Source organism: Lissotriton helveticus, chromosome 7, assembly GCF_964261635.1.
Source record: "Lissotriton helveticus chromosome 7, aLisHel1.1, whole genome shotgun sequence".
NCBI lineage: Eukaryota > Metazoa > Chordata > Amphibia > Caudata > Salamandridae > Lissotriton > Lissotriton helveticus.
This window is the reverse complement of record NC_136068.1, coordinates 1289256675-1289283308: the sequence shown is the minus strand read 5'-3', so window position 1 is coordinate 1289283308 and position 26634 is coordinate 1289256675.

The window sequence follows — 26634 nt, the reverse complement described above, 5'->3', positions numbered from 1 at the left end:
TTTTATTTGTGCATATAGGGGTGGGGGCTGCCCAAAATGGGCATGCCAATGCCCCCACTGCCTCCAAACAACCTCCGCAGTCTTCAGTTATTACCCCAATCTGCCCACTGGGGAGATCCTCACAGGCCACACCTCCCTGGACTCCCCTGGGTGTCTAGTGTTCATAACTTTGGTAGGTTACCCTAGATGGCTGCCGAACCCGGGACCAAAAAAGCATATGATCCCCTTGCAAAACCAGGTCGTTTTGTGATAGATAATTTTGATGTCTCCATAATACGTTTTGGAACCCTTCCAGTTGTGGGTACTTGGTCCACCCACACAAGTGAGGTGCCATTTTTATCAGGAAATCTACAGGAACGCTCGGTGGTAGGAAATTTTTGTCAGTCTGGTTATCTCACAAATTCTTCATACAGAAATGTGTGGAAAATTTGATTTCTTTTTAGCAAAATGTGAGATTTGCAGGGAATTTTGGGTAGGAAAATGTTGGGAGATCCAAGCAAGCCACACCTCCCTGGACTCCCCTGACTGTCTAGTTTTTAGAAATGTATGGGTTTGATAGGTTTCCCTAGATGGCCACCAAGCCCGGGACCAAAAACGCAGGTGACTCGCCGCAAAACCAGATAGTTTTTCGATAGATTATTTTGAAGTCTCCACAGTATGTTTTCAGCCATTTCTAGTCGCGGGCACTCGGCCTACCCACACAAGTCAGGTACCATTTTTATCAAGAGACCCTGCGGAAATGCTGGGGGGTAGGAAAATTGTGCCGGCCCAGTGATTCCACAACTTTCCCACAAAAAAAGTGAGGAAAACAGGATTATTCTAGCTAAATTTGAGGTTTGCAGGGTATTCTGGGTAGGAAAATGCTGGGAGATCACACAGGCTACACCTCCCTGGACTCACCTGGGTGACTAGTTTTCAGAAATAGCTGAGTTTAGTACGTTTCCCTAGATGCCCACCAACCCCGGGACCAAATACGCAAGCGTCTCTCTCGTAAAACCAAGTCTTTTTGTGATTGATAATTTTGAAGTCTCCACAGTACATTTTGGGGCATTTCCCGCCACGGGCACTAGGCTTACCTACACAAGTGAGGTACCATTTTTATCGGGAGACTTGGGGGAATGTTGAGTGGGTAGAAGTTTGTCGCTGCCCGCAGATTTCAGAACTTTCTATCACAAAGATGTGAGGAAAATGTGCTTTATTTACACAGTTTGAGGTTTGCAAGGGATGCTGGGTAACAGAACCTGATGAGAGCCACACAAATCACCCCATTGTGGATTCCCCTGGGTATCTAGTTTTAAAAAATGTACAGGTTTGCTAGGTTACCCCATGTGCCGGCTGAGCTAGGGTCCAAAATCCAAAGCTAGGCGCATTGTGTAAAAAAGGTCAGTTTTCACTGGAAAAATGTGTTGTGCCCAAGTTGTGTTTTGGTCAGTTTCCTGTCGCAGGCACTAGGCCTAGCTGCACAAGCGAGGTACCATTTTTATTGGGAGACTTGGAGAAACACAGAACAGTAGAACAAGTGTTATTACCAATTGATTTCTATGCATTTCTGTCTTCCAAATGTAAGATAATGTGTTAAAAAGAAGTCATTTTGAAAAAAGTCCTTTAATTCACATGCTACTATGGGTATCCACAATTTCGGAGATGTGCAAATAACCACTGCTTATAAACTTTATATTGTGTTCCCCTTTAGGAAATACATAGGTTTCCTTGATACCTATTTTTCACTCTTTACATTTTACCAAATTAATTGCCATATAGCCAGTACACAATGAAAAGCCATTGCAAGGCACAGCTCAGTTATTGTCTCTGGGTGACTCTGGTTCTTGCTGAACCTACAAGTCCTATATATGGCTGCAACCAGAAGGGTCCAGCAGACATAACTGTATATTGTTTTTAAAAATCTGCCATACGTACAAGAAGTTAGAGCTAAAACCTTTGGCACAATTGGCTGTTTTGTTTCAACTCAATTTCAATATTTGTTTATTTCAACAGTTAGTTTCTATAGGAAAACCTTGAAGGATCTACACAAATGACCCTTTGCTGAATTCAGATTTTGGCTACTTTTTGGAAATTGATAGCTTTCCAGGATCAATTATTTCTTTCACACCCATTCTACTACTAAATGGAAGGAGGTTGCAAGCACAATAAATAGGAAAAATAGGCTATGTTCCAGTAAAATGCCAAAACTTTGTAGAAAATGTTGGTTTTCAGACAAAAGTCTGCCTGTTCCTGAAAGCTAGGAAGATGGTGATTTTAGCACTACAAACCCTTTGTTGATACCATTTGCAGGGGAAAAACTGATGCTTTCTTATGCAGCCCTTTTTCCACAAAAAAACCTAAGTGTAGCTGTATTTTGGCTAATTTCTCAGTCCCCTCCATGGCATAACACTAAAGGGGGATGGGCGGGAGGAGACCTAGCAGCAATGGGGATATTAGGAGGTATCCTTGATTGGGTTCAAGATGTTGGCAAGTTTAATGTGCGGTAGGAGGTTTAAGATGGACCACTGAGCAGTGAGCAACTGGAGGTAGTATGGATTATTGCTTTATACTGTTGATGTGGGATCTGATTGTCGAAGATGTGAGTAAAGGCGTTGCTTTTGTCGACTGATGGTGAGATGCGAGGGTCTCGATTGATGGAATGATTGACAGCTTTGACGAATGCTTGGCATGGGCCAACTTTGCCTTAGCCTTCCTCCCCTTTAAGGGGCACTAGATGTATTTCAATCCTTATTGACACATTGCCCAATACATCTTGCTGCTGCCAAATGTACACAATATTCCATAAGTAAAAGGTATATGCTTGTACAGATCACTCAGAGGTAGGTATGAGATAGGAACAGTGGTTAAGAATTATTGCAGGAAATGCATTGGTGTAATTTCGTTGTCAGGAAGAGTAGATCAAAGGTTGCACATTCCATTTGTGCACCTCCCTCGTTTTAATCATGGCTGTGGGTTTGTGCTGTAGCATAGTTTATGGCCGGACGTAGCCGAGGTCATAGTTCGCTTGGGAAAGAGATGTGTGGTGTGAGGAACCAGGGATGGAGAGGGTGCAGTCAATCTTCTTTTTCTTTCATTTTTGCAGAGTTTTATATAGCGTGAACTTGACCCGAACCAAATAGGGTATCAGAGCGCTTTACATAGCACCAGTTACGTTACATGAGGACACACATTAATTTTTGTTAAGCAAGGGGAGTTTAAGTGATTTGCCCAGAATCACAGGATGTTTGGCGTCGTTACCGAGACTCGAACCCAGATCCCCAGGTCCGAGGACGAGCGCCCTACCTGCAAATCACCATGATTCTGTAGGAAGAAAATGCTAAGAGGCATACACATAGAACATGACTCCCATCACGTACTGCTTCCAAAAACCTGCTCCTTGCAGTGAGCCTGGACTCTGACATCCAGAGAAAATACCCCATCAAAGAAGAAATAGCACAAATAATGGGGTGGGAAGAGATGAACAATAGTTACTTACCTGTAATCTGTGGTTCTCCAGTATTGGTGTCTTTCATAGATTCACATGCCTGAATCATTCCCCGTCGTCGGAGTGGGAGTCCCACGGTATATAAAAAAGCAATAAAATGCTATAAATACCATAGTAAATACCAATAAAAACAAACCAGGAAGTAAAGTAGCCAAGCTACAGAAGAAAAAACTTCCACATTAGTGACTATCCCTGTCATTTTGTGTAGCCCAAACTGCAGCCAATCAGGCGACAGCACCCACCAGAAGGTTCCCTCCAGAGGCTCAGGCTGTCAGATTTTGTCGCACGGAGTGATAGTAAACCAAAGTATGCTAAGAGCCTCTGAAGGGGAGGTGGGCGGGTTGCATGTGAATCTATGAAAGACACCAATACTGGAGAACCACAGATTACAGGTAAGTAACTATTGTTCTTCTCCAGTATTAGGGGTGTCTTTCATAGATTCACATGCCTGAATCAGAGTAGATAGCAGTAAATATCCTTGCTAGGCAGACGCCATAGTAACCCAGCTTGTCAAACTGTGCACATTATATGAATTATATATATATATATAAAATGTCTTAACATAGCCTGGAACATGATAAAATGCAACTAGTGAAGAATGTGCACTCTGAAAACGGAAGCAGAAGCGTCTGACTGCAGGAAAAAAGGAGGTGGGAACAGAGGCTCACCTTAGCTGAAAAGAATACATAGAACTGCTGGACACATGGAAACATTGGTCTTACTGGCTGCAACAAACAGTAGTGATTGGAGAAAACAAGGCTGCTAACCTAGGTTGTCGCTCTGCCGAGATGCTGGAGAAGAACTCCATCAAACAGAGCAGTTGAGGAAGACATTGGCCTGGTAGAGTGCGTACTAGGGGCAGCTAGCAAGGCTGTTCGACTTGTGCATGGCAAAATATCGATCGGAGCAAAAGATCAATAATGCAACTATTCGCCCGGACCCTGTTGGGTTGTAACCAATCGTACCTTAGTAATAAATTGATCAGATCAGCGAAAAACCGAACTATCCCTTGTAAACAGAACATTTGAAACCTCTTCTATTATCAAGTGTCTGGAAACAACCATTTTGTTGATAGTGGTGGAGGTAAAGATGCAGTCGAATTTACAGGCTCGATCCGAAAGAAATTCCGGAGGCGAGTTAAGTATGAACTCCCGAGTAACTCAAACCACCATAGAGTTATAGAGAACTGTATGAAAAGGCTAAAGAATCGAAAGATCTGAACCCAACTGACTCTAATAGAGGACTGTTAAAGCCAAGAAAAAGAAAATGACACCTTTCTAAGTCATCGTAGATCATCACTGAGGAAAAGTTGAAAGGATATCACATGAACTGCCCTATTACCACACTGAGATGTCTCGAAGGTAATGGACGAACTGGTGGAGAAAAAACAATCTGAATTTTTCTTGAAGGATTGAGTCATATTTTTTGAGGAATAAAAAGATGTGATCCCATCTTGTCGGCATCTGGAGCCGCTGCCAGTTAAGGTAATAGTAGAATTGCATGAGGCAATCCTGAACTTGATAGCTAAATGAAAACAAACTGGAAGATCCTTTCTATTAAGAGTAAGAGGATGAATTCTAACTGAACAATATCAGATACCGCAAAAACATTTGCGTTGGAGATCTTGTCCCTGTTATGGCGAACACTCCCTTGCCAACGGCAGGGATGTTTAGATAGGCGAACCAAAGGTAAGCAGGGGCAGGCCAGTGACCTCAAAGATGGCTGTTCCGAGTGATAAACCTGGCCGCTCTGAAAGAAATAGATCCGGAGGTGGACACCTCCGAATTGAGTCGTACTCCGACTGGAAAAAAGGGAAACTCAGTAAATCATTCTTGGCGAAGCCATGAGGGGTGAAGAGGGACACTCAACATCACTCCAGTTTGTACTTTCGGAGAACTCTGGGACCCAAAGGTAGCGGTGGAAAATGGAATCAGATTGAGATCAGTTGGACAAGAAACGCATTTCCCTGTAAATTCTTGTGGTGATGCCAACTTGAAAAGCACCAGAATGTGCTGTTCTTCTTGGTCGCGAAAAGACCAGATTTGGAAGCACCTTACTGACGAAATTTGAATCCACATTCCGTAGAGGAAAAACTCACTCGAGAGTGGAAATTGTCGTCCTGCTGAGAGTGCCTGCCAGACTGTGTCTTGTACCAGGAACGTGGAATCGCCAGAAAGTTGTGTGCGTTCTATCGCTCATGCACATAGATCACCGGCTTCTTGAGGCAACAAAGCTGATCAAGCCCTTTGTGTTTAGTGACATAGAGTACACCAGGTGTATTGACTATGCGCCAATACAGTTGTCTCCTCGAAATTATTGCGTAACAAAATTGGAGGGCAAGGAAGATGTCTCTTTGCTTTGCAGGATGACGTGCCAAACCTCATATGAGGGCTCATTTCCCGAAGATCTTCAGCCCCTAATAGTGCTCCCGAATTCCTGAGGGGTGTGTCCATGGTGCTTGTGCAATGTGATACCTGTTTGAGGGAAAAAACACACCTTGTGTATAAATGTCTGTCTTGGATTCACCCAAGAAAGAGAAACCTCTCGCATCGAGGAGGGATTGTAATGAGATCTTCAAATGAATCAGAGACGTGAAACCAAAGTTTATGCAGTTGCTGTAGTATTGTTATCCTGTGCAGAAGGACACCCACTAATACTGGAGAAGTTTGGGTGTACTGGATTGCTTATTAAGAAGAGTGATCCTCTGTAAAGAAACCTGTCTCAGAAATGATGAATGCGTATGTATTGCAGACACAGAACAGCTGCCAGAATCTACATAAGAATCACGTGGAGTGGACCGAGAGTCCTGACAAGATAGGCCTGTGATATAACTTAGAGTATAGAGTAACCACGTCCCGTGCTGAGGAAGCATTGTTACCTAAATCTTGACACTCTGGAGGTCGAGTGCACTTGTTAGGTCTCTGGCAGTAACATTTGAAAAACTTTCTTGAGGTACAACCTTTGAAAAATGTTTGCGCAGAGATGACCAAAAATCCAGCGCTACATGTCTGACCAGACAAAAGCGCTACATGTCTGACCAGACAAAAGTAAAAACCGCCAAAACATGGCGTTCAATTGATCTTCATATAAGATCAAACTATGTTTCACAAGTACTCATTTCGTGATATTCCTGCGACTACTTCGATATCACAACATGGTTGAAGAGGATCTGAGAGGAAAAAAACCTAACTCCTTATTAGATTCAGAACCACTCCGACGGTCCCTGATGTATCCATAAGTCAATTTGTAAATGACTCGCGCAGATGAATCGAATGCGGTCACTATGAAGGCGTAGCATACAGGAAATTGTCCAAATTCTAGAGGATGCTCTTTTGACATTACAATTAGAATTTTCCATATATAAATCATAGTGGTGACCAAATGAAATCTTAGAGATATGCCATCCTTATCACACCTGGAATGGAGTCATGATGGGCTTTAAAGTAAGTCGTAGTGTCCTGGAAAAATGACTTCCTGTATACGATTTAGAGTCGAATCATACAGTTGCATATCAGGTACTGGGTGGAACTTCTAGGATTAAAATGCGAAAACTGTCCTCGGGCACCCCGAAAGATTTGATCCCCGTACTGTGGAGAATCGAAGGCGCGGTATTGTTTGGTCAATATGATGGCCCAGAAGTAACAACTATAAAAAGGTATGGCCATTATCTCAGTATGGACTTGTGGGCGAGGAACTAAGGGTTCCTCCAACCTTAACTCCGCCACCCGATACTGCAAAACTTGGAGATGTAATGTATACTGCACGGTGTTTTGTTGATAATTATCTTTTGTCCATCCTTTTTGTTAAAAATTTTAGAAGCTCCAGTGTAGGGGTATTCAAGGATACGCACATTCTGTGCCTCCATGTTAAAATTGAACCTGTCCAGAGAGCTAAAAGATTGCCCGAGAGTCACTAGCGCCAATCTTTTGGATGAAGCAGAGCTCAAAATTTCTGTCAATACAATATAGAAAGAGAAAGAAACCGTCCGCCTCTATTCTGGTGACAAGGGCTTGACGAAAGCGCGTCACCGTTCTTAACATGAGGAGGGTAAATCCGTCAACATCCACCGGAGGATAGAAGAATAAAGAATCATACAAGATCCCGTAACTTGCTAAAAGGAGGCTACGACTAATAAGTCGGGTAAAGTAACACTGTAATAAGCCCAACTGGACCAAGCGTCGACTAACCTGACCATGGACTGGGTGGAGCATTAGAGAGGATAACAAGAAAACGTGACCCTCAGTGTCCGCAAAGGAAACTGTTGCAGACTTAAACCACTGTGGAGGTGACAGCTGACGCTGTCAGTCTACAAGTCCTCCGTAGACGTACTGTTTGCTGGTAACGAAAACTGATCCTTAACTTGGTCAACATTCCACATAAAACTCACCATCACTGAGGATGATTGTTGAATCGAGTAGTTTGTCAACTTTGAAAGTCGTCGACGAGCCTGCTAGTGATTAAGAGAACTGTCGTCAATGGGCCAGCTGTGTACGGACCTAAAGCCTGCGTGGCAACTGCCGATGTGCCCACTGTTAATGGCCCCCAACTGCACTGCTTATTGGCTCACTGTTGATAGCCTAGAGATGCCAGGTCCAATGCCAATGGCCAAGTGCCGATGGATCACATGTGAGAAGGGCCACTGTTAGTGGCCCACTGCTATTGAGCCAACCGTCACTGTCTGAACTGCTTGGGGAGCAGAGCAGCGACTCATGAATGCATGTAAATATTTCCAAAGTGAAGCAACACTTCGGAGATTGCCAGCAAGATGGTCTGTGTAAAAGGCTATGCATGTTCTGGGTTCCTTGACCCTATTGTTGTGATCACAAAGCGATCATGTGCTCATCAATATTTATTCCAACAAATACGCACTTGTACTCATCTGCATTTATAAACACCAGTAGTCCCAGTGTATGTGCAAGCCCACGATCTCCGGACTGAAAGTGCACTGCAGTTATTGCTAAAAAACAATTTATTTGCAAAAGTGTTAATAAATCTACATCTTTCGATATATGTCCAACTTATCTGAATGGGTTTAAACAGTGGCAGTTTCTGATGGGAGTATTACTGTCTTGACTATGTCAGCTGAACAGGCTCTCAAACGCCGACGAGACTCTTACCGTCGATGACTGCTCTTCAGCGTCGACGAGGGACACACTGCTCCCTCGACGAGGCACCTCATCTCCCCGTTGACGAGGCACCCCTCCGTCGACGAGGCCCCTCACCGTCGACGGGGCTTCCCACCGTCGGCGATTGCTCTACAGCGTCGACGAGGCATCTCGCCGTCGACGAGGTCCTTCGCCGTCGACGGGGCTTTCCCACCGTCGACGAGTGCTCTTCAGCGTCGACGAGGCATCTCGCCGTCGACGATAGCTGTTCAGCGTTAACGAGGGACACCCCTCACCGTCGACGAGGCTCGCCATCAACGCGGCTCGCCGTCGACGGAGCTCCCTCGTCGTCGACGAGGCTCGTCGTCGACGCAGCCCCCTTGTCGTGGACGAAAGGTTCCCGTCGACGATGCCACTCACAGTCGACGTTGCTCGTCGTCGACGCGGCAAAACTCGTCGTCGAGGCGAGCATTGACGAGGCAAAATTGCAATCTGTAAAAAGGCTGTTGTTCAGCGAAGCTCCTTGTCGGCTGCGCAACCTCCTGCGACTTACAACCAGTGCATCTGAGGGCTCTGTCAACAGGATCCTGTAGTCCTGTGACACCGTAGATCACCAGTGACGGCAGAGATTGCCGTCGTAGAATACCAAGAGCTTCTAGTCAGCAAGCTGGCATCTCCTCAGAAGAAAAAATGCACAAAACGAGTCTAAACGCCTGAGAGTAAATCTCGTGGGCGTAGATGTGGGAGGCAGACTCGTAGCAGGTCAAAGACCCTTACCTTTGAAGCAAACTCAGCTGGTGAAGTAAAGCCATAAAAATATCGAAAAAACCTCCCACATCAGAAGGGGGGTAGCCATAATCACAAGAACATCCCCTTCTATCCAACCATGTCAGCAACAGGCAGACAAAATGATCCATGGAAACGGTCTCAGCCTTCCACCAGTGACACAGGGTCAACAAATAGACTTCGTGTGAGAAATATCACAAAATTTAATAGATATATATAATATATATGAAGAAACTGAGCAGAGCTCAGGGAGACTCCCTGCACACGACGTGCGGTAAAAAATCTGACAGCCTGAGCCTCTGGAGGGAACCTTCTGGTGGGTGCTGTCGCCTGATTGGCTGCAGTTTGGGCTACACAAAATGACAGGGATAGTCACTAATGTGGAAGTTTTTTCTTCTGTAGCTTGGCTACTTTACTTCCTGGTTTGTTTTTATTGGTATTTACTATGGTATTTATAGCATTTTATTGCTTTTTTATATACCGTGGGACTCCCACTCCGACGACGGGGAATGATTCAGGCATGTGAATCTATGAAAGACACCCCTAATACTGGAGAACAAGCACTCCCTTGAAAGCTATTATACTTGAGAATTTATAAAGCTACTGACAGAGGAGGCAGGAAGATCGCATAGGTATTTATAATAAAATACACCAATGCTGGAGAAGTGCTGTGACAGATAAGTAAAGTTTTCCTTCTTCAGCACTGCACCTTTCATAGATTCACATATTTGAATCAAGTAGCTAACAGTATGAAACCCATATCATAATCAAACGTTTACCAACCAGGGCCGGATTTAGAGGAGTTGCCACCCGGTGCGACAATCATTTTTGGTACCCCTTGCCCCCATGACCACCTCCTTGGATTACCACCCAACCACCAGGCAAAAGTGCCTCTCATCTTGCCATAGCCCCTCTCTCACATACATTTCATTTGTTTTAAAGCACTGGTAAAGGCTAGCTTTACTAATATGAAGGTATATTTAACCAAACAAACCCTTTTCAGCAACATTAGGACTAGATTATGAAAGACTGGGGAAAAAAATAAGAACATCCTAACCTATTTTCTGCAGTTTGCATGCAGCTCTTTGATGACAGTTCGTAACAGTCGCTGTCCTATATTAGGGTTGTATCTTATGAACTGTGGTAACAAAAGGATCTCTGTAACAAAAGCAGTAATCTACTCAGCTATCCACATAAAATACAGATTTTACTCCTGAGGCGGAAGCCAGGAGTTAGGATCTTGCTACGCTTAGCTTTTATTGTTAAAATTTGGCATTGTGTTTGCTTTTTAATGAACTTACCGAGCACGACTGCAGAAACCCTTTTCCCTCGCTCCGCCGATTAGGTGCGGAGTCTCCACCCGATCAGAGAGGCTGCCGGTACACTCCACGGCCACCTCGCAGGGAGTTCGTTGGGGGTGGCGGTCTAGTGCTCTGACGCGCTCTGCGTGAGCATAAAGGAAGCTGCTCTGGCGCAGTAGCCCCACTCAGTTTACTCCTGAGGCGGAAGCCGGGAGTTAGGATCGTGCTACGCTTAGCTTTTATTGTTAAAATTTGGCATTGTGTTTGCTTTTTAATAAACTTACCGAGCGCGACTGCAGAAACCCTTTTCCCTCGCTCCGCCGATTAGGTGCGGAGTCTCCACCCGATCAGAGAGGCTGCCGGTACACTCCACGGCCACCTCGCAGGGGGTTCGTTGGGGTTGGCGGTCTTGTGCTCTGATGCGCTCTGCGTGAGCATAAAGGAAGACGGACATGCCTCCGCGCAGCGGACGCGGGCAGCGGGCGCGCCAAAGGTAAGCCCATCTGCGCCCGTCCGAGCCACGACGAGCCCAGAGGCCATGACCTCTGCCCAATCACAACCAGAGTCAAATTCCTCTAATATATTAGCCTACACTTCATCTGGGCTCCACAATATTCGGAAAACCGCTTCTGTCATCCACAGCTCCACTTTAAATTGCTGCAATAAGTGGCCGGGGCATTTGGACGACCCTGTAGCCTGTAGATGCTGCACCTTCCAGGGAAACCAACTTATAAGCCATGTATCGCTGTCGCGACCTTTCAGTACCTCTCCTTCGGAGGGGCTAGCCTTTATCCTATGTAATGTACGCTCCCTAGCTAAACACCCTTTTGAAATATGGGATCTGATTAATTCACATTCCCCTGAGATCTGTTTTCTGACTGAAACCTGGTTGAGCCCCACCAACCACCCTATTATAAATATAGCCATTCCTGACAACTACCAATTTATCCACCTTGATAGGGGGGGTAAAACTGGTGGAGGAATAGCTATTGTCTTTAAAAAACATCTTAGTATCTCCTGGATAAACTCCATCATAGGTGATACCATGGAAATAGGCATTTTTAAAGAAACATTCTCACCATCAGAAAGCTGGACAGGAGCCCTAGTCTACCGGCCTCCGGGTCCTAAAGCAGACTTTTCAGATAAATTAGTGGATATGATCGCTATCCACGTCCTGGCGGCCAGTAAGTTCATGTTGTTGGGGGATTTTAATTTCCATTCGGAACTGCTCTTATCACCTGAGGTGAACAAACTCCTCATTGATTTGGAGCAGTTGGGACTCTCTCAAAGAATTCAGGGACCCACTCACAACGGGGGTCATAAACTTGATCTAATATTCACTAACAATGACTCCCTCTGGTATGATTCTCCTTAGCCTCTCACTTGGACGGACCATTCTATGATCAAGTTTATGATGCCAACTAGTACGCAGCCACCGGCTGCTCGGTCAGCCAGCAAGTGTTCCTGGTAGCTCCGTCCACGGTAGAGTGGGATGTATCCAACTCACTGATGGCATTTAAGGAAGGGCTGGTGAAAGCTCTGGACGTAACTATCCCAGTAAGGAAGAAGTCCAGTTTAACCCTGAATCGACGTTCAGCCCAATGGTACTCCGCCGAATTAAGGCAGGAAAAATCTTCCTGCAAAAAATTGGAGAGACACTGGCGAAGAAGTAAATCCCCTCAATCAAAAGTGCTCTTCAAATCTGCACTGGCAGTCTACCATCATAATTTAAAAGCAGCGAGATGCCTATATATTGTGAACCAAATTGAGAGCTCAAGTAACTCTTCAAAGGCTCTATTTGATTTTCAAAGGCTCTAAAGATTTTGTGGCCCCGGTCGCATGTAAGCAGTCACCTATAGAGTCTCAAGAGCTATGTGACTCACTGGCCAGGTTTTTTCAGGAAAAAATCTCAAAAATCTATTCCATCTTTTTACCATCTGACCTGGAAAATCTATCCACTGTCTTCAGTCCAGTCAGCACTACTATAGGGACAGACTGTTCCCTAGTACACTTTACGCCTGTCTCATTAGTAGAGACTCAAAAAGCCTTGGTGATGGCTAAATCAGGCTCTCCGGCAGACTCCTGCCCCCCAAAAATCATGTCTCTCCTGTCCCATATTTTAGCTCCCACTATTCAGAATATCTTCAACCTCTCGATCCAAGAAGGCGTAATTCCGGCACCCTGGAACGAAGCCTTTGTCCGTCCTATCTTAAAAAAGCCTTTGGCTAATCCACAAGATTTGGACAATTATCGCCCTATTTCCCTGCTCCCTCTCCTGGGAAAAATGCTTGAAAGCATTATTAACCAGCAGCTGAATAGCTACCTTGAATCGAATGCCATCCTGGATCCCTCGCAATCCGGTTTCCGCCGGGGCTTTAGTACAGAAACTGCTCTGTTGGCGGTAACCGACTCTTTGAGGATGACTGTGGATGCCGGAGGTTCAGCGATTCTGATACTTCTCTACCTCTCCGCAGCCTTTGATACCATCTCGCATGCTAGGCTTGAGGAGAGGTTAACCTCTTTTGGTATCCAGGGTGCAGCTATTAAATGGTTACAGAACTTCCTGACGGACAGATCCCAAACTGTTGTCCTAGGGCCCTATCAGTCTGTGAAAATACAATTGGACAAAGGCGTTCCCCAGGGCTCCTGCCTTAGCCCTACCCTTTTTAATATCTATCTGGCACCTTTGGCTAAGGTAGTGGAAGCCCTGGGGTTCGAAACAATATCGTACGCCGATGACACCCAATTACTGTTTAACATCGGCCCAAATACCACAGGAATCCTTGAAATATCAAACTGGATGACTAACAACTGTCTCCAGTTGAATCCGGGTAAGACGGAAGTCATGCTTCTTGGGAAGGCAGCTGAAGCCTGGTCCAACGACTGGTGGCCAACACAGCTGGGCACCCTTCCAGTTCCTAAACAGTGTGTTAATAATCTTGGGATCAAGATAAATCAATTTCTCTCAATGTCGGATCCTTTTTTATCCCACGGAGCACCGCAGAACACTGACCCAAGTTATGGTTATGAGCCACTTGGATTATGGAAACGCCTCACTAGCAGAGGTGGGGGTAACATTGCTAAACAAACTGCAGGTAATCCAAAATACGGCGGCCAGGTTGATCCAGAATATGCCATCGGGCTCCCCCTCGCTACCTTTGCTGAGACTCCTACATTGGCTACCTATTAGACAAAGATCCTTCTTTAAGGTTTGCTGCCTGACATTCATCGCGCTTCAGGGTCAGGGACCGAAGTATCTGCAAAACAAAGTAGTAAAACACATTACGAGTCGCCCGTTGAGATCCTGCTCGCTGAAGTTACTTCATCTACCTCGTATCAGGCTCCATAGGTCAGGGGGCAAGGTCTTTTCTTACCTGGCCCCGAAATACTGGAATAGCATGCCAAAATCACTACGAGAGATTCCATCTTACCAAATTTTCAGGAAACATCTAAAAGCATTCTTGTACTAAGGCCCCCTCCTTCCCTTTGTTTCTTCCTGGCTGGTTTTCTGAGTAAGCGCCGAGATGCCCCAGGGTGATTTGAGCGCTATACAAAACTGTCTAACATAACATAACATAACATAACAGATCTGTGATTTGCACGTTACGTGCTCTTTGCAGCAGGCACAGTTACCCTTTGTGCTACTTTCTGCTAAACACAGTGCCCTCCTCCCTGAGGTCAGCGCCCCTTCCCCAGGTCACCACCCAGCGCAGCCGCACCAGACGCACTGCGCTAAAGCCAGCCCTGGGCATGGCCCTTTTACTCCTTGGTCAGGGACGTAGCTTCCATTAGTGTAGCAGTGCCCAGAGGACCGAGGGGCCCACTGAATTCTGAATATGGCTGTATTTCACAATTTAAACAGTGGCCAGGGTTGTCTTTCTACCTTGCACTAGGGCTGATGAGACAAAGGCTACACCACTGGCCATGGCAGGGTCAGCACTACCTGTGTTCTACATCAGTTCTTATTAAATGTCCAAATAATCATGATGAAATTATTACATAGCTCAAGGCTTGCTTCGACAATATAAGCAGCCAAGGTTTGCTGCTCATCCTTTCATCTTTAGAAGTCGATTAAAAAGACTGCCTTTGAACTGGGTAGCAATAACAACCAGTGGTTAATCAGGAAAATAGCATAAGGTTTTTGGTATTTACAAATCAAACAGCAACAAATTGAGTTAAATTACTTCTGATTTGTTCTTTTGGTACTTGCAGTGCACTTGCAATAAAGCTGTACTACCCCTATTCTTCAGGAGGAGCTAGTGTTCAGTGATCTTCAGTCTTTGCCTCCGGTTGTTTTCTGGCATTCGTGGTCAGTGTCTTCCTACAGCTGATATGTTATGGTGGAACAATGACGTCAGCGCAGTGCGTGAGCGAGTACCCTCTGCCCACTGATGTAACGCACATGTGGCTGTGAAGATGGCTGTAGCAACACGTGCCCCTGAGATACTACCACTGAGCAGGGCAGGCTGGTGTGACAATGTTTGTTGGTGCCAGCCAATGACCACCTCTGCCAAAGATTCCTTCCCTACCACCCTTTAACAGTGCCCCTAAAGTATCCATAACCACTCTCTATCAGATGTATTTAATTCGTTTTGTAGTGCCACTGCCGCCCATACCAGTTTAGGGTGTCAGATCTCTTTACATCACACACACTACACAGGGACAGTCAATGATAGGTGTGTGAGAAATGTTACATAAGACAGATGACTACAAGGTTTAGGAGTCACATGTCATTCACACTGGTAGGAAGAATGGTTTAAGAGTGCTTGGTCTGGAGAAGCACAAACTCAGAATGTAAAACGTAACACCATGGTAGAGGGTGCTCTTTAATAATAAGAATTGATTAATATCCAAATGAACCCTTTTTACAATATTAGGATAATGAAATACTAGGGAAAATCATAACGCTCTAATCTATACCTTGCAGTTTGCATTCAGCTCTTTGATGACATTTAATTGCTCACTGTTCTGTACTAGGACTATAACTTATAAACTGCAAGTAGCAAAAGGATCTCTCTGACAAAAGCAATAACCCACGGAGTTATTTAAATGATATGCAATTCTGTGATCTGCAGGGCACACATTGTTTGGAGCAGGCATATTAACCCTCTGCACTATCGTATGATGTGTCAAAACTTCCACTAGACAAAGCTCTGATCTCTCTCCAGGAAGCCAGAGTTATGTTGACATTTTTATTGTTGCCTGAAAACCACTGGAAGCAAGGACAGTGGTAGCAGGTGCTTTTAAAACTCTGTGCCTCCACCTGAAGTCAGCACCCAGTGCGGTGACACCAATCGCACCACCCTAGAGCCAGCCCTGTATAAAACAGTGGCTGGCAAACATTCATATCACATATTTTGATGATAAAGTAAGAAGAGGCTTACATGAGTGACATTGATTTTGAAGGACTGTCTTTCCAACTGCGGAGTCTGTAGATGGTTCTGTATTTAGGCAGTAGTGCTTCACCAACCAACGGATGCCTTTTCATGTTGCCACACTGCAGATGTTGTGACCCCAGCAAACATGGCGGCCGTTACTGCAACACTCCTTGTGGAATGAGCCGACACAGACGTTTTCAGTGAATCAAAAGCGTTGAATTAACAGGTCATGAAAAAGGTTATCCATGTAGTTATCCCCTGCAGGAGATGGGCCACCCTTTTTTCGGCGGGCTGAAGGCCACAAACATTGTCTTCTCCAGAAAATATTGTGCTCCCTACTTTGGCCAATTTCGTTACTTCTCTGTGAAATTTGATGACTGGGGAGCCTCAGTCACCTTGCAAAACATTGCAGTTGGGCGCTTAGCCATTAACAGGGCTGGAGATGTGAACTGAGTCTCTACTTCCCTTGGTGTTGAGCAGGGCTAGATACCCAACTAACAGAATTCAGGACCGGCTAGTTTGGCTCGGCCAGAGACTTCGCTCAGGCAGTCAGAAAATAAGGGCTCAGGCACCAGCTTAGTGATGGTGCAGGATGGTGCCCGAGTTGAAGAGAAGCTCTGCCGATTTCGACTTTCAGAATCCTGAGAGGAAGAAGGGTAAAACATAAACAATGGATATTACGTGTATTATGCAAGGTGTCCACTATCAAGTCAAATGTGAGAAAAAGAAGATATGGGCTTGCATTAGAAAGACTTGCAAGTTATCTAACTGCACTCACTGTCACAGAAAAAAAGTCGGACGCATCCAGTTACAGAGCTGTCACTAGATCTTTCTGCTTCAAAATAAGTCTTGTGATACAAAATTACATGATTGCTGCAGGCATAAGCAAAACAGGAAATATGGTGAACTACATATCGACCAATAAAGAGGATCTATGTGGGATATTGCTTGAAAAATGAAAATTATGCAAGCGCCTACTAAGAAGGATCTTTTTTAGGTTTTCATTCTTTATCCAAGGGGTGGATCCTACTGTGAGTTTCTGACACAGTGGAATGAGCAGTTCCAAAGTTATCAGTGGGCTTTAATTACCAAAATGTTCCTATGAGGACGCTGGAGGATTTGTCCTTCAAAAATTCGCACTTAGCAATATCCTTAGCCTTCCTGCTTTTTAATTTTATGCCTAAGAAGCCACATTGGGAGAGTGGAGGTGCCCCAGTTTCGAGTGGGATGTTTGCAACATCATGCCAGACACTTTCGGTATCAGAGCTCTTTTGATGCAACATTACTGATAAATCTTTGAAGATTGTCCTTATTAATAGCAGGGTATGCCCTGAAGTCATTGGTTAGATCCATGTGATAAAACACGTGTTGGTGGTTAAAACTTCAGCTAAGAAAGAGAGAAAATTGCCAATTAAGAAAAATCATTTATATTGTATGCTAGACTCTCTGGTGATCTCTGAAGGCATGCTTACAATTGACCGATAAGGGTGCGAGGAAATTTAAGTCACAGTTTGGGGTACTTTGCACAGCAGAAGCTACTAGCAAAAGATAAGACGAGAGTAGTTAAGCATGTACAATCAAATCCTGATAAAACCAAGAAATTAATTTGAGTTGAAGGTACAGGGAACTGGTTGCGGTAATGATAAAACAGATAATGATGTACAAGGCTCTCCGGGAATAGCATGTGGTGGAATCTTTGCACAATCAGTAGTGATGAGAGATCAGATACAATGTAAGGGTAGATACTCTCTTTGCCTGCAATGGAATCCTTACCTGCAGGTACCGGCGACACACCAAGGGTAAACGGGATATCAAAAGAACGGCCCCAAAGTTCACAAGAGTCTTTTTCAATCTCCTGTAGCGCCTCCTGAAACCAAAGAAAAAGTTACTATTGGCACATAAGCAACTACCAGAGAATTAGAAAATTGCAACTGGAATCCTTTATAAATGCCACAGGCCTATTGACTTACAAAAGATTGAGAGAGGTTTTGCAACAGGCTGGGGCCTCTGAAGCTACTGTGAAGCTGGGGCACGGATGCCCACATATTAGGATCTACTTGTATAAGACTGATTTTCCCTGGAATTTTTGAGGAACCTCCTTCACTAGAGAAATCAGATTTCTTTATGGTTACGTCTGCTTTTTACAAATGCATACCCCCTATGTCATTCATCCATCATGAAGGGGAATTCAGGCTAAAACTGCAATCATGCCCTATTTTACAGTCTGATTCTACGACAAGAGAACCATCTTCCCATGTTCCAAAGTATTGTTATGTACAATCAGAGAACTAAAGTCTGGCACACTTCTCTACACCAACAATTGCCTATATCTGGAGTCATCAGCTTTCGCCTCAGAAGTTAATTAGGCGCCTCTTCATGCCAGATGCAGATTCTGTTTTAATCTGTTAATTCCTTGATCCACAAGTACCACAACTTCCTTAATACCTGTGCTTTAATACCAAGGCCCTTTGTCAAAATGTGATATTTAACCCAACCTAATCCCTAACTAGGTTAAGCAAACAATGACCTGGTTTCTACCCTTGACAGCACATTTAATGACTATTTAAATAGCGCTCTCCAGTTTCCATATACCCCCTCAACATCCTTACCCTCACTGGCACCCAGACCCCAGCCAAAGGGTTCATCATCCATCTGTACTCTCAAGACTTAGATATACAGTGAGTTCTGCAAGTGGAGAAATCCACACCACAGTACCTACAAATTGGTCTTCAAATGCCTTAGCAATTTATCTTAATCAGTATACCACCTCAAGTACATCAGTTTATTCCAATGTTATGTCCAGGGCTGGCCCAGCAATTTTCTCTATCCGCTTACAAAGCATTACCTGTTCAGTATCCCTCACTCTTCCTCAAATATCACCACCAGAACGTCACATTTAGCAGTAGTAGTTAATGTGTTAAGTACTGGGGCTCTCCTCAGGAGGTAGCTTGCACCAGCCAATCTCTCCCGTTAGCGCTGCCTAAAACAGAACCTATTACTAACCATGAAAGTGGGAGAGGATGTGGCATAATGGTCAGATCTGCCAACTTCGCAGCTGGGGAACTAGGTTTGAGTCTCGGCATCAGCTCAATATCCTGTGATTCTGGGCAAATCATTTAATCTCCCTGTAAATGAATGGGTCCTTAACTGGTGTTCATGAAAAGTGCTTGTGTTGATGATTAAGTGTGGGTGTTGAGCACCGGAAACCACTGGCTCAAATTAAGCACTGTTTAGCAGGCTGTTCACTGCCCACTTTTCTCTCATACACAACATCTTCTTCAGAATATCCACAAAAGCGGATACCCATGCTCTGACTGACCATCCCATCTTCTGCTCCATCTCACCCCTCAAATCATGGAAGCCACTCATTTCCCCCTATAGGATCATGATCTCACTCCCAAGTCTAAACACCTTTTTCCTCTCACGCACCTTTCCACAATGCTTTGAACTGTCCATCTAGTTTCTAACATCTCAACCCCTAAGGACTGATACCTGAACATTTCAACAATTTCTGTTTGCCTCCTCTGTTTACGATGTTTTTGCTGATAAATGTTTTGGGCACTGTGCCACTGCTGATCAGTGCCACAGTGCAAGTGCTCCCTATGTGAAATTGCTGTATTGATTGAATTCCATGTTTGGCTTATTTGGTTTACTGTCAGTCCCTAGTAGAGTGCACAAGGAGTGCCAGGGCTTGTAAATACAAATGCTGCTAGTGGGCCTGCAGCACGTGTTGTGCCACCCACAAGAGCGGCCTAGTAAAAGTATGTCTGAAGGTCTACCATTGCTAGACCCCGTGCAGTCTGGTACTGTCACGCAGACTGCGCAAGTACACCTACTTGCCAGTCCCTAAACCTTCCCTTAACTTCATGTTAGTCACCCCTATGGTAGGCCCACGGGCAGGGTGCATTGTAAGCATAAGGTAGGACAAGCCTGACAAGGTTGGCATGTCCTAATAGTGAATTACAGCCATATTCGTTTTTCACTAGTGTAAGGTAACCTGCTCTCCATCAGTTAGAATGGGTTGCCAGGATTATTAATGCTATAATCCTAGCGGGCTCGGGGAGCATGGTGCAATGTCGAGTTTGGTATCCCTGAACTCAGGGTTTAATAACGCATCCGTTTGTGTGGATGGTTTTTGGACTCTGTGTTTGAAAATAGCACTTTTAGAAAGTAGCTATTTTCTTGTCTAACTGTCTACCGGTCTCTGCTGGTTCTGGTGTGCGTGTGACAGGAGCTGGGTGGCTCCAGATGTCTGAATGAGTCAGTGTGGGGTGAGTGGGGCATTTGCATTGAGAGTAGGGGAAGAGTAGCTCCTGATAGCCTGCCCTACCTGATACAATGATGGCTCCGCCCCCCTGCCAGGCGACTGATGACTCTGTGCCTGCCTGGGACTTTCCTGGCCCACCTCCTGCCGGGCAACTGATGGCCCTGCCCCTGCCAGTGACAATGCTGGCTCCGCTCCTGCTGGGCGGCTGAAGACTCTGCCCTGCACAGTGAATAGGCCAGGTGCTTCGGCCTGGCAACACCCACAACAAACCCAAGATGGGGGGAAATTCCCCTGCATGGACAAAGGGATCAAAGCCAAAAAGGGGTATAAGAGAAGGGCCCCTGAACCAAGAATTTAGATCACTTCTGACAAGGAAACCTGAACCAAGGACAAGAAGCCTGCTGATCTAAGGACTGCCTACCCCTTCTGCCAGAGTGCTGTTTGTTGGGGGAATCCTGCATTGCTTCTTTATTTTTGCCAAGGAACCAGGAGAGAGGAACTGTGTGTGTACTCTCAATCTTTGCTAAGAAAATCTCCAAGGGCTGGAAGAGTGCCAGTCTCCTGTTGAAGTCACAGGGCTAAAGGACTTCATCTGCTTAAAGTGCTGTTTGCTGGAACTTGTGAATCCAGCACCTCTGAAAGAATCCAGCAATCTCGACGCCGACGGACGCCGCCGAATTCAGCTCGACATCGTGAGTAACGGCTCCAGTGTCCCGCTTCCTCGACGCCGGCCGCCGGGCCCGAACGACGCCAGCAACGACGCCAGTGAGTAGTGAGTTCGGCTCCAGCTCCAAGTGACCCTGTGTCGAGGCCGCTGCTGATCGCATCAACATCGAGCCCTCTCGACGCCGTGAGCGCTGCTCACTCTTGCAACATCGACATCGACGACGCCGTATCCTGCTTCATCTCGTGAGTGCTGCTCCTGCCTGACTTCGGTCGACGCGGGCTACAGATCGCCCTGACTCCGAGGCCCGATCGACGCCGAAGACGCGACGCCGGACATCTCGACGCCGCTGATCATCGAGTGCTTCACTTTTCCAAGGTACTGTGTTGTTGGGGTCTGTGCGACTCCGGGCTCGACGTAGCGCTCCTCGCGGTCGACGCCGAACCTTTGGAGTAACTTTGCCTCGACGTCGTGTGACTCCCGTGTGGGTTACATTGTTGCCAAGAACTGTGTTTTAAAGAAGAAGAGTTGCTTTTGATACTAAAGACTTTGTGCTAAGAAGAAACCGTGCTTGAACTATTATTTTTCCTTCCAAGAGTATTTATTAAGACTGTGGTATATTTTGTCGTAATTTGGTCTTGTGCTAAGCCTTATATAAAAATCCTTATTTTTATAATACTACTGTGTTGTGTCCATTTGTAGTGTATTCACTTTATTACTGTATGTGGTCATCAATGCTTAACGCACTGCCTCTGAGATAAGCCTGTCTGCTTTGCCAAGCTACCAAGGGGGTGAGCAGGGGTTATCTAAGTGTGTGATCCCCTTGCCCTGACTAGAAAAGGTGTGTCCCTATTTGTCAGAAGTGTATACCTCTGCCAACTAGAGACAGCCGCTTCTAACATTGGTGGGTCAGCGGTGAGGATTTGAACTTTGCATTTATGACCCATGTGCAGTGATTAGTGTGCGCTACATAGTGAAAGCAGACCATAGCGCAGCCACAATCTGTTTTGGTTGGATATCCTATTTTTGTTCTCCGCTTTCCTGGAGCTTGATTTTTGAAACTGCCAGTTTTGACCATGAGTAATGCTGGAGGCACTACACCTGTTGTTGTGGAGGAATTTGATAGGAGTAAGATGAACGACTATCCGTTAAAGAAGCTGATATGGAGATCAAAAGGTTAGAGTTTGAAAGAGAGAAGTTAGCTTTTGAGCGTGATACCAGGATGAGGGAGTTGGAGCTCAAAGCTAAAGAGTTAGAATTGAATCCCTCTGGTGGCAGCATCCCATCTGTGCCTGCAGAAAGTAGGTTTTATTTTCCTAAAGATGTGATCAAAGATTTTCAGAAGAATGAGGATATTGGTCAATGGTTTAAAGCATATGAGTTAGCATTGTTGGCCCACCGGGTCCCTGAGAAGGATTGGGGAGCGGGGTTGTGGGGTCGCTTTGTGAATGAGGGAAGAGATACCCTGTTAGACATGCCTGTTGAGGATAGGATGTCTTATACTCATATGAAAGATGCTTTAATGTTAAGGTATGGCCTAACCCCAGAAAAGTACAGACAGGCCTTTAGAGAATGTAAGAAGTTGCCTGGTACTACGTGGGTTGAATATGTGTCATTTTTTTGCAGAGCCATGGATGGTTGGGTAAAGGGCAGCAAAGTGGAAAGTTATGATGCTCTTTATGATTTGTTTGCTTGGGAGCACTTGTCTAATAACTGTTTTCCAGAGCTGCGCCAGCACCTTATTGATAGCAAGATATCTAACCCTAGAAAACTTGCTGAGGAGGCGGACCGCTGGGTCAGTACCAGGGTCCACAAGGGTCCAGTGGGAGACTCAGCCAAAGGTGGGCAGGGTCCCCAGCAGAAGAGTGGGGGGTGTGGTAAATAAATAATTAATTACCGGATCTATTTTTGACTATAATCAATAAACAGGTAGCTCAATAAATAAGAGTCAAGATTCGAGGTAGCTGGAGTTGACAGGCTTTAATCAAGCATAAAGGACAGGAACAGGACAGCCTGTACGGGAATAGGATGGCAGCTGCCGGGGGCAGGAATAGGCTAACTTTTAATAACAGTGCACAATATTTATAGTTAAACAGAATACATTACATTCAATATAGTAGGCGTAGCAGTAGGCGGGGTTTGTAGCAGTCGCGAAAGATAAGGGCAACATGATGTAACAAGAAGGCGTGTACAGGGCGTATACATAGACATGTGATGTAAACGTAACAGAATATGTCATAAAAGGGGCGGAAACATGGAGGGGGCTACCTGAGCAGCTGGGACCTTTAACCTAGTGGTGCGCGCAAACTGACAATGACGTGTTACCAGGAGGAACTGGGGGCTATGACTTCTGCGCTAGAAGAGGAGACGAAAGTCTGGAGGGTCAGAGCGACATGTACCTAGGCATATCTAGTATCTGGTGTTTAGAGTACATGTTGATAGAATCCAAAGGTTATCAGGGTAAAGGCTAACAGACATTAAGACTGGTGCATGCGTTATTCTACATGTAGTTCGTGTGCGAGGAATATTCTATGAATATTAATACAGTATTTCTCTTACATGGAGACACAAAGGCTAGACCATGACGGAAACTATTGATGCGATTCAGTAGCTTAGGAATGCAGAGAAGGAGGGCTGGACTGATAACTAGAAACATAACATACTCTTGGCAGACTGGGAGGCAGAGCCAGGCCTAGCCGGGCACTGCGAGGCATGAAAGTAAGTGAAGGGTCAGGGATACAGGTGGGGGCTGTATCGCTCCTCGGAGAGTTCAGGAAACAGGAGCTAAATCTGAGTCCGGGCCCTTTTGAGGCCTAGAAACGGGGACAATTCAATGAATTAACGTGCACACTGTAAAACGTGGCAACGTAGCTTTGCATAGGCCTAATATTCGTTGTATTCACGAGGACTGAAAACTGACATACTAGAGATGGACACAACTGTAATTGCGTCGTTAATCGATCAGAGGGGAATACATGCATATCGATCATGCACATATGACATAACATGGGGAACACGTAGGCACATACAACATGGCAAAATTTACTTTTCCACATTCCCTCCTTGTGCCCTACGTTTCCATCAGGAAACATCAATATTCATGATACTATCTATCATTTCATATAGCATCATTTGCTCATCTCGAATTGTCTTGGAACGGGATTTAGGACTAGGAATACAAGAGGTAGCACAAATGCCGCAAATCGCAGGGCCACATTGTATACAGAGGCAGCAACTGAATATGATCATTACTGCAAAACCTAGGAATGACAATACTTTCCATCCCCAGGCAGATACAATACTCCAGAGCCAACCGGACCATGTCCAGGTGCCTGGATTCTGGTGTAACTGATGGGCAATTTTATGAAGTCTGGTTATAGCTGAATAAACAGACGGCGCGTTATTAGGAATGAAAATGCAGCAACTAGATCCGATGACTCTACATGCTCCTCCTCTATCGGCCAGTATGACGTCAAGAACGAGACGATTTTGGAGCACGACAAATCTCATAGCAGATTGCTCTTCGGTTAAGTTACCTAGAGCAGAAGTAGTCTCATTCACTACTGCTTCAAGGGTTCTGGTTAACCTACGTATTAACTTACTATTCTGGACAGGGCCTATAAAGAAGAAGAAGCCTTTATTGAAATCTGTATACTGTTCTAGAGCAGTTTCAGTTTGATCGACAATTGGGGACTCGATCTCCCTTCTAGGTCTGACGTGTACTAGATGTGTGTTTCTGTGATAATCAGATGGGGCTAGAAAAACTGGTGGCAGTAGGAAGGCGATATAACATGTTCCATCCCAATCGAGGGGCAGACGAACATATGCGGTCTGACCACAAACAAAATAAGAATGACGTGAAACTTTGAAAATAGATTTCCCACTGTCACTATACTCGACAATAGTAGTACAATCACTATGTCCTACATGTGCGGAACCATTCTTTCTGACACATAATTCGCCTTTGACTGGTAGTACTGAAATAGCAGGTAAATCTGGAGTAGTATCAGACTGAACATTCAGGACCATAAAATTCGAAGAATAATTACCTAAATTATATACTTCATTTTCTAGATCTAACCCTGTTCTATGGGGGAGACCTTGCTTGTCTGGAAAACATGTTCTATTCAGAAGGGACATATCATTTGAAGATGACGTTAACATGGACCATGCTCCACACGAACCATTATGTGAAAACGGATAAGGAAAGAGTGGCAGAACTCCCTTCGGTGTCTGGAAAGGGGGGAGTCGACCACACACCCAACAATTAGTGGCATTGCTGGTCTGGTGTGAATAGTGTAACATTCTGATAAATGTATTATTTCTCATAGCAAGACGATAGGATAGCTCGTGAGGAGGCAGATCACTAAATGTGTGCTCTACTGTGGCATTAGAAAACATATTTACATGTGAACTTGGAAAACATAAATGCAATGCATAACTTGTGCAGGTAACCATCAAACTTAGAAACAATAAGAAACTTAGAAAAACGATACATCTGATAGAGTTTTGACTAACTCTCTCACTATGGGGGTCTATCTCATACACGTCAGATACCTGTCTAACCGTTTCACCCGAGAGGGACTTAGACAATTAAACTGGCTGACTTATTTTACTAGACCGGAGCTTTAACTTATACTCCTGTTGCGGAGTTTCCTCTAACAGGGAAGGCTTGAGTTCAGAGTCTGTTTTTAGGCAGTCCTTAGAAATGGAACAGTCCTTAGAAAATGTCTTGTCTGGTAGTCCATGAAATTTCTTTATATGGGACAGATGGACCCACCCCTTGCGGCCTTCCAACTTCACGGCCGTGCGGGTGGTCAGAAGGACAAGTCGCGGCTCTTTCCAACGAGGCTCCAGCGGACTTGAACGATCAAAGTTCCTTACAAGGACGAGGTCGCCTGGAATGACCTCATGCGGTTTCACTTCGGTATTGTCTGGAAATGCAGCGGCAACCTGTGAACGACAAGAGTGTAGGGCAGACATCAAGGAAGCTAGGTAATCTGTCAACATATTACTGGAAACATCTGTAATACTGCGGGGTCTAGGTGTACCCCACATGTTTGGGGGGCGGCCGAATACGACCTCATAAGGGGACAGACCTGATCTGGAATGTGCGACCATTCTCATGTAGAATAAAGCAACTGGCAGGGCAACTAGCCAGTCTACACCTTTCTCTTTACATGTCTTGGCAATACGGATTTTCAGGGTCTGATTATGTCTCTCTACGAGACCGGCTGCTTCAGGATGGCGCACACAATGGAACTTCCACTGGTATCCCAACAGAAGGGAAACATGTTTCATTAACTCGGATGAGAATGGCTAGCCGTTATCAGAATACACGACCCTAGGGAGTCCATAACGGGGAAAAAATTCACGAACCAACTGCTTGGCAGTGGTCGCTGCTGTGTAATCTGGAACTGGATATTCTTCTGTCCACCTGGACAAAGCGCATACAACTACAAGGACATACTTGAAACCTCGACATCGCTCCATCTGAATGTAATCCATCTGGAGGACTTCAAAAGGGTGGTCAGGAGGTTGGAATCCACCTTGTTCCACCGGGACACTTTTACCTGGATTGAACTGGCAACATATCATACAAGTACGGACTTTCTGCTTGGCTGCAGCTCGTAAGTGCTTGTTGAA